Source organism: Lissotriton vulgaris, chromosome 8, assembly GCF_964263255.1.
Source record: "Lissotriton vulgaris chromosome 8, aLisVul1.2, whole genome shotgun sequence".
NCBI lineage: Eukaryota > Metazoa > Chordata > Amphibia > Caudata > Salamandridae > Lissotriton > Lissotriton vulgaris.
In genome coordinates this window covers 1,530,346,329-1,530,352,680 of record NC_141696.1, presented here as the reverse complement: position 1 = coordinate 1,530,352,680, position 6,352 = coordinate 1,530,346,329, and the positions used below count along the sequence as shown (strand labels likewise).

General features: G+C 37.9%; 4 non-coding genes across 4 annotated transcripts; all 4 read left to right on the top strand.

Annotated features, from left to right (window-relative positions):
• Window positions 1-1,998: 1,998 nt before the first annotated feature.
• TRNAF-GAA (transfer RNA phenylalanine (anticodon GAA)) lies at window positions 1,999-2,071 on the top strand. The gene has a single exon. It is a non-coding gene; the product is annotated as a tRNA-Phe (tRNA).
• A 1,674-nt stretch (window positions 2,072-3,745) lies between these two features.
• On the top strand, window positions 3,746-3,818 carry TRNAF-GAA (transfer RNA phenylalanine (anticodon GAA)). Its single transcript has one exon. It is a non-coding gene; the product is annotated as a tRNA-Phe (tRNA).
• Window positions 3,819-4,326: 508 nt separating this feature from the next.
• On the top strand, window positions 4,327-4,399 carry TRNAF-GAA (transfer RNA phenylalanine (anticodon GAA)). The gene has a single exon. It is a non-coding gene; the product is annotated as a tRNA-Phe (tRNA).
• A 1,674-nt stretch (window positions 4,400-6,073) lies between these two features.
• On the top strand, window positions 6,074-6,146 carry TRNAF-GAA (transfer RNA phenylalanine (anticodon GAA)). The gene has a single exon. It is a non-coding gene; the product is annotated as a tRNA-Phe (tRNA).
• The last annotated feature ends 206 nt before the right edge of the window (window positions 6,147-6,352 follow it).

The window sequence follows — 6,352 nt, the reverse complement described above, 5'->3', positions numbered from 1 at the left end:
AGATGTCAGTAGTCAGATGACATTGCTTACCTACTCATGCCAAATATTTCTGGGTAATATAGTGCTAGTCCATTCAGAGTTAAAAAAACAACTACCTAACCTGGATCCCAAAAATGCTATTTACCCATTGCACCAGTTAATTGCGGAATGATACAGGACTCCTTAAAACATATCTCTACCATATGAGGTTAAAAAGTCCAGGTCCTGCATCTATTTTGTTAAATGGTTTAAATTAAAGTATGAAGACCACAGATATAAGCAGGCCGAAATTGCTCAGTTGGGAGAGCGTTAGACAGAAGATCTAAAGGTCCCTTGTTCAATCCTGGGTTTCGGCACAGTTGAGAGGTTCCTTGCTTCTAACAAAATAGGTCTTGGAATCAGCTGTAGTACTTTTTTCTCTATCAACATTTTTATCAACTGATCTACAAAATGATCAATTCAACATAGACGTTGCTTTCTGTCCTCCTTTTAAACTTTCTTCCACCTATCTTGCCTTCAGGTTTGACTATGAATGTTTCCCATTTCGTCCTTTTTTGTAAAGTAAACTCTTGTCTGCATCACATTCCACTTCCCCTTGAACACAGATGTCAGTAGTCAGATGACATTGCTTATGCCAAATATATCTGGGTAATATAGTGCTAGTCCATTCAGAGTTAAAAAAACAACTATATAACCTGGATCCCAAAAATGCTATTTACCCATTGCACCAGTTAACTGTGGAATGATACAGGACTCCATAAAACATATCTCTACCATATGAGGTTAAAAATCCAGGTCCTGCATCTATTTTGTTAAATGGTTCAAATTAAAGTATGAAGACCCCAGCTATCAGAAGGCTGAAATAGCTCAGTTGGGAGAGCGTTAGACTGAAGTTCTTAAGGTCCCTGGTTCAATCCTGGGTTTCGGCACAGTTGAGAGGTTCCTTGCTTCTAACAAAATAGGTCTTGGAATCAGCTGTAGTACTTTTTCTCTATTCATCAAAGTTTTCCAACTGATCTACAACACAATCAATTTAACATAGACTTTGCTTTATGTCCTCCTTCTAAACTTGCTTCCACATCTCTTACATTCAGGTTTGACAATGAATATTTCCCATTTCATGCTTTTTTGTAAAGTAAACTCTTGTCTGCATTACCTTCCACTTCCGCTTGAATACAGATTTCAGTAGTCAGATGACATTGCTTACCTACTCATGCCAAATACGTCTGGGTAATATAGTGCTAGTCCATTCGGAGTTAAAAAAAAAATGACCTAACCTGGATCCCAAAAATATTATTTACCCATTGCACCAGTTAATTGCGGAATGATACAGGACTCCTTGAAACATATCTCTACCATATGAGGTTAAAAATCCAGGTCCTGCATCTATTTCGTTAAATGGTTTAAATTAAAGTATGAAGACCACAGCTATAAGCAGGCGGAAATAGCTCAGTTGGGAGAGCGTTAGACTGAAGATCTAAAGGTACCTGGTTCAATCCCGAGTTTCGGCACAGTCCAGAGGTTCCTTGCTTCTAACAAAATAGGTCTTGGAATCAGCTGTAGTACTTTTTTCTCTATCAACATTTTTATCAACTGATCTACAAAATGATCAATTCAACATAGACTTTGCTTTCTGTCCTCCTTTTAAACTTTCTTCCACCTATCTTGCCTTCAGGTTTGACTATGAATGTTTCCCATTTCGTCCTTTTTTGTAAAGTAAACTCTTGTCTGCATCACATTCCACTTCCCCTTGAACACAGATGTCAGTAGTCAGATGACATTGCTTACCTACTCATGCCAAATATATCTGGGTAATATAGTGCTAGTCCATTCAGAGTTAAAAAAACAACTACCTAACCTGGATCCCAAAAATGCTATTTACCCATTGCACCAGTTAACTGGGGAATGATACAGGACTCCTTAAAACATATCTCTACCATATGAGTTTAAAAATCCAGTTCCTGCATCTATTTTGTTAAATGGTTCAAATTAAAGTATGAAGACCCCAATTATCAGAAGGCCGAAATAGCTCAGTTGGGAGAGCGTTAGACTGAAGATCTAAAGGTCCCTGGTTCAATCCCGGGTTTCGGCACAGTTGAGAGGTTCCTTGCTTCTAACAAAATAGGTCTTGGAATCAGCTGTAGTACTTTTTCTCTATTCATCAAATTTTTTCCAACTGATCTATAACACAATCAATTTAACATAGACTTTGCTTTATGTCCTCCTTCTAAACTTGCTTCCACCTCTCTTACCTTCAGGTTTGACAGTGAATATTTCCCATTTCATGCTTTTTTGTAAAGTAAACTCTTGTCTGCATTACCTTCCACTTCCCCTTGAACACAGATGTCAGTAGTCAGATGACATTGCTTACCTACTCATGCCAAATATATCTGGGTAATATAGTGCTAGTCCATTCAGAGTTAAAAAAACAACTACCTAACCTGGATCCCAAAAATATTATTTACCCATTGCACCAGTTAATTGCGGAATGATACAGGACTCCTTAAAACATATCTCTACCATATGAGGTTAAAAAGTCCAGGTCCTGCATCTATTTTGTTAAATGGTTTAAATTAAAGTATGAAGACCACAGATATAAGCAGGCCGAAATAGCTCAGTTGGGAGAGCGTTAGACAGAAGATCTAAAGGTCCCTGGTTCAATCCCGAGTTTCGGCACAGTCGATAGGTTCCTTGCTTCTAACAAAATAGGTCTTGGAATCAGCTGTAGTAGTTTTTTCTCTATCAACATTTTTATCAACTGATCTACAAAATGATCAATTCAACATAGACTTTGCTTTCTGTCCTCCTTTTAAACTTTCTTCCACCTATCTTGCCTTCAGGTTTGACTATGAATGTTTCCCATTTCGTCCTTTTTTGTAAAGTAAACTCTTGTCTGCATCACATTCCACTTCCCCTTGAACACAGATGTCAGTAGTCAGATGACATTGCTTACCTACTCATGCCAAATATATCTGGGTAATATAGTGCTAGTCCATTCAGAGTTAAAAAAACAACTACCCAACCTGGATCCCAAAAATGCTATTTACCCATTGCACCAGTTAACTGTGGAATGATACAGGACTCCATAAAACATATCTCTACCATATGAGGTTAAAAATCCAGGTCCTGCATCTATTTTGTTAAATGGTTCAAATTAAAGTATGAAGACCCCAGCTATCAGAAGGCTGAAATAGCTCAGTTGGGAGAGCGTTAGACTGAAGTTCTTAAGGTCCCTGGTTCAATCCTGGGTTTCGGCACAGTTGAGAGGTTCCTTGCTTCTAACAAAATAGGTCTTGGAATCAGCTGTAGTACTTTTTCTCTATTCATCAAAGTTTTCTAACTGATCTACAACACAATCAATTTAACATAGACTTTGCTTTATGTCCTCCTTCTAAACTTGCTTCCACATCTCTTACCTTCAGGTTTGACAATGAATATTTCCCATTTCATGCTTTTTTGTAAAGTAAACTCTTGTCTGCATTACCTTCCACTTCCCCTTGAACACAGATGTCAGTAGTCAGATGACATTGCTTACCTACTCATGCCAAATATTTCTGGGTAATATAGTGCTAGTCCATTCAGAGTTAAAAAAACAACTACCTAACCTGGATCCCAAAAATGCTATTTACCCATTGCACCTGTTAATTGCGGAATGATACAGGACTCCTTAAAACATATCTCTACCATATGAGGTTAAAAATCCAGGTCCTCCATCTATTTTGTTAAATGGTTTAAATTAAAGTATGAAGACCACAGCTATAAGCAGGCCGAAATAGCTCAGTTGGGAGAGCGTTAGACTGAAGATCTAAAGGTCCCTGGTTCAATCCCGGGTTTCGGCACAGTTGAGAGGTTCCTTGCTTCTAACAAAATAGGTCTTGGAATCAGCTGTAGTACTTTTTTCTCTATCAACATTTTTATCAACTGATCTACAAAATGATCAATTCAACATAGACTTTGCTTTCTGTCCTCCTTTTAAACTTTCTTCCACCTATCTTGCCTTCAGGTTTGACTATGAATGTTTCCCATTTCGTCCTTTTTTGTAAAGTAAACTCTTGTCTGCATCACATTCCACTTCCCCTTGAACACAGATGTCAGTAGTCAGATGACATTGCTTACCTACTCATGCCAAATATATCTGGGTAATATAGTGCTAGTCCATTCAGAGTTAAAAAAACAACTACCTAACCTGGATCCCAAAAATGCTATTTACCCATTGCACCAGTTAACTGGGGAATGATACAGGACTCCTTAAAACATATCTCTACCATATGAGTTTAAAAATCCAGTTCCTGCATCTATTTTGTTAAATGGTTCAAATTAAAGTATGAAGACCCCAATTATCAGAAGGCCGAAATAGCTCAGTTGGGAGAGCGTTAGACTGAAGATCTAAAGGTCCCTGGTTCAATCCCGGGTTTCGGCACAGTTGAGAGGTTCCTTGCTTCTAACAAAATAGGTCTTGGAATCAGCTGTAGTACTTTTTCTCTATTCATCAAATTTTTTCCAACTGATCTATAACACAATCAATTTAACATAGACTTTGCTTTATGTCCTCCTTCTAAACTTGCTTCCACCTCTCTTACCTTCAGGTTTGACAATGAATATTTCCCATTTCATGCTTTTTTGTAAAGTAAACTCTTGTCTGCATTACCTTCCACTTCCCCTTGAACACAGATGTCAGTAGTCAGATGACATTGCTTACCTACTCATGCCAAATATATCTGGGTAATATAGTGCTAGTCCATTCAGAGTTAAAAAAACAACTACCTAACCTGGATCCCAAAAATATTATTTACCCATTGCACCAGTTAATTGCGGAATGATACAGGACTCCTTAAAACATATCTCTACCATATGAGGTTAAAAAGTCCAGGTCCTGCATCTATTTTGTTAAATGGTTTAAATTAAAGTATGAAGACCACAGATATAAGCAGGCCGAAATAGCTCAGTTGGGAGAGCGTTAGACAGAAGATCTAAAGGTCCCTGGTTCAATCCCGAGTTTCGGCACAGTCGATAGGTTCCTTGCTTCTAACAAAATAGGTCTTGGAATCAGCTGTAGTAGTTTTTTCTCTATCAACATTTTTATCAACTGATCTACAAAATGATCAATTCAACATAGACTTTGCTTTCTGTCCTCCTTTTAAACTTTCTTCCACCTATCTTGCCTTCAGGTTTGACTATGAATGTTTCCCATTTCGTCCTTTTTTGTAAAGTAAACTCTTGTCTGCATCACATTCCACTTCCCCTTGAACACAGATGTCAGTAGTCAGATGACATTGCTTACCTACTCATGCCAAATATATCTGGGTAATATAGTGCTAGTCCATTCAGAGTTAAAAAAACAACTACCTAACCTGGATCCCAAAAATGCTATTTACCCATTGCACCAGTTAACTGTGGAATGATACAGGACTCCATAAAACATATCTCTACCATATGAGGTTAAAAATCCAGGTCCTGCATCTATTTTGTTAAATGGTTCAAATTAAAGTATGAAGACCCCAGCTATCAGAAGGCTGAAATAGCTCAGTTGGGAGAGCGTTAGACTGAAGTTCTTAAGGTCCCTGGTTCAATCCTGGGTTTCGGCACAGTTGAGAGGTTCCTTGCTTCTAACAAAATAGGTCTTGGAATCAGCTGTAGTACTTTTTCTCTATTCATCAAAGTTTTCTAACTGATCTACAACACAATCAATTTAACATAGACTTTGCTTTATGTCCTCCTTCTAAACTTGCTTCCACATCTCTTACCTTCAGGTTTGACAATTAATATTTCCCATTTCATGCTTTTTTGTAAAGTAAACTCTTGTCTGCATTACCTTCCACTTCCCCTTGAACACAGATGTCAGTAGTCAGATGACATTGCTTACCTACTCATGCCAAATATTTCTGGGTAATATAGTGCTAGTCCATTCAGAGTTAAAAAAACAACTACCTAACCTGGATCCCAAAAATGCTATTTACCCATTGCACCTGTTAATTGCGGAATGATACAGGACTCCTTAAAACATATCTCTACCATATGAGGTTAAAAATCCAGGTCCTCCATCTATTTTGTTAAATGGTTTAAATTAAAGTATGAAGACCACAGCTATAAGCAGGCCGAAATAGCTCAGTTGGGAGAGCGTTAGACTGAAGATCTAAAGGTCCCTGGTTCAATCCCGGGTTTCGGCACAGTTGAGAGGTTCCTTGCTTCTAACAAAATAGGTCTTGGAATCAGCTGTAGTACTTTTTTCTCTATCAACATTTTTATCAACTGATCTACAAAATGATCAATTCAACGTAGACTTTGCTTTCTGTCCTCCTTTTAAACTTTCTTCCACCTATCTTGCCTTCAGGTTTGACTATGAATGTTTCCCATTTCGTCCTTTTTTGTAAAG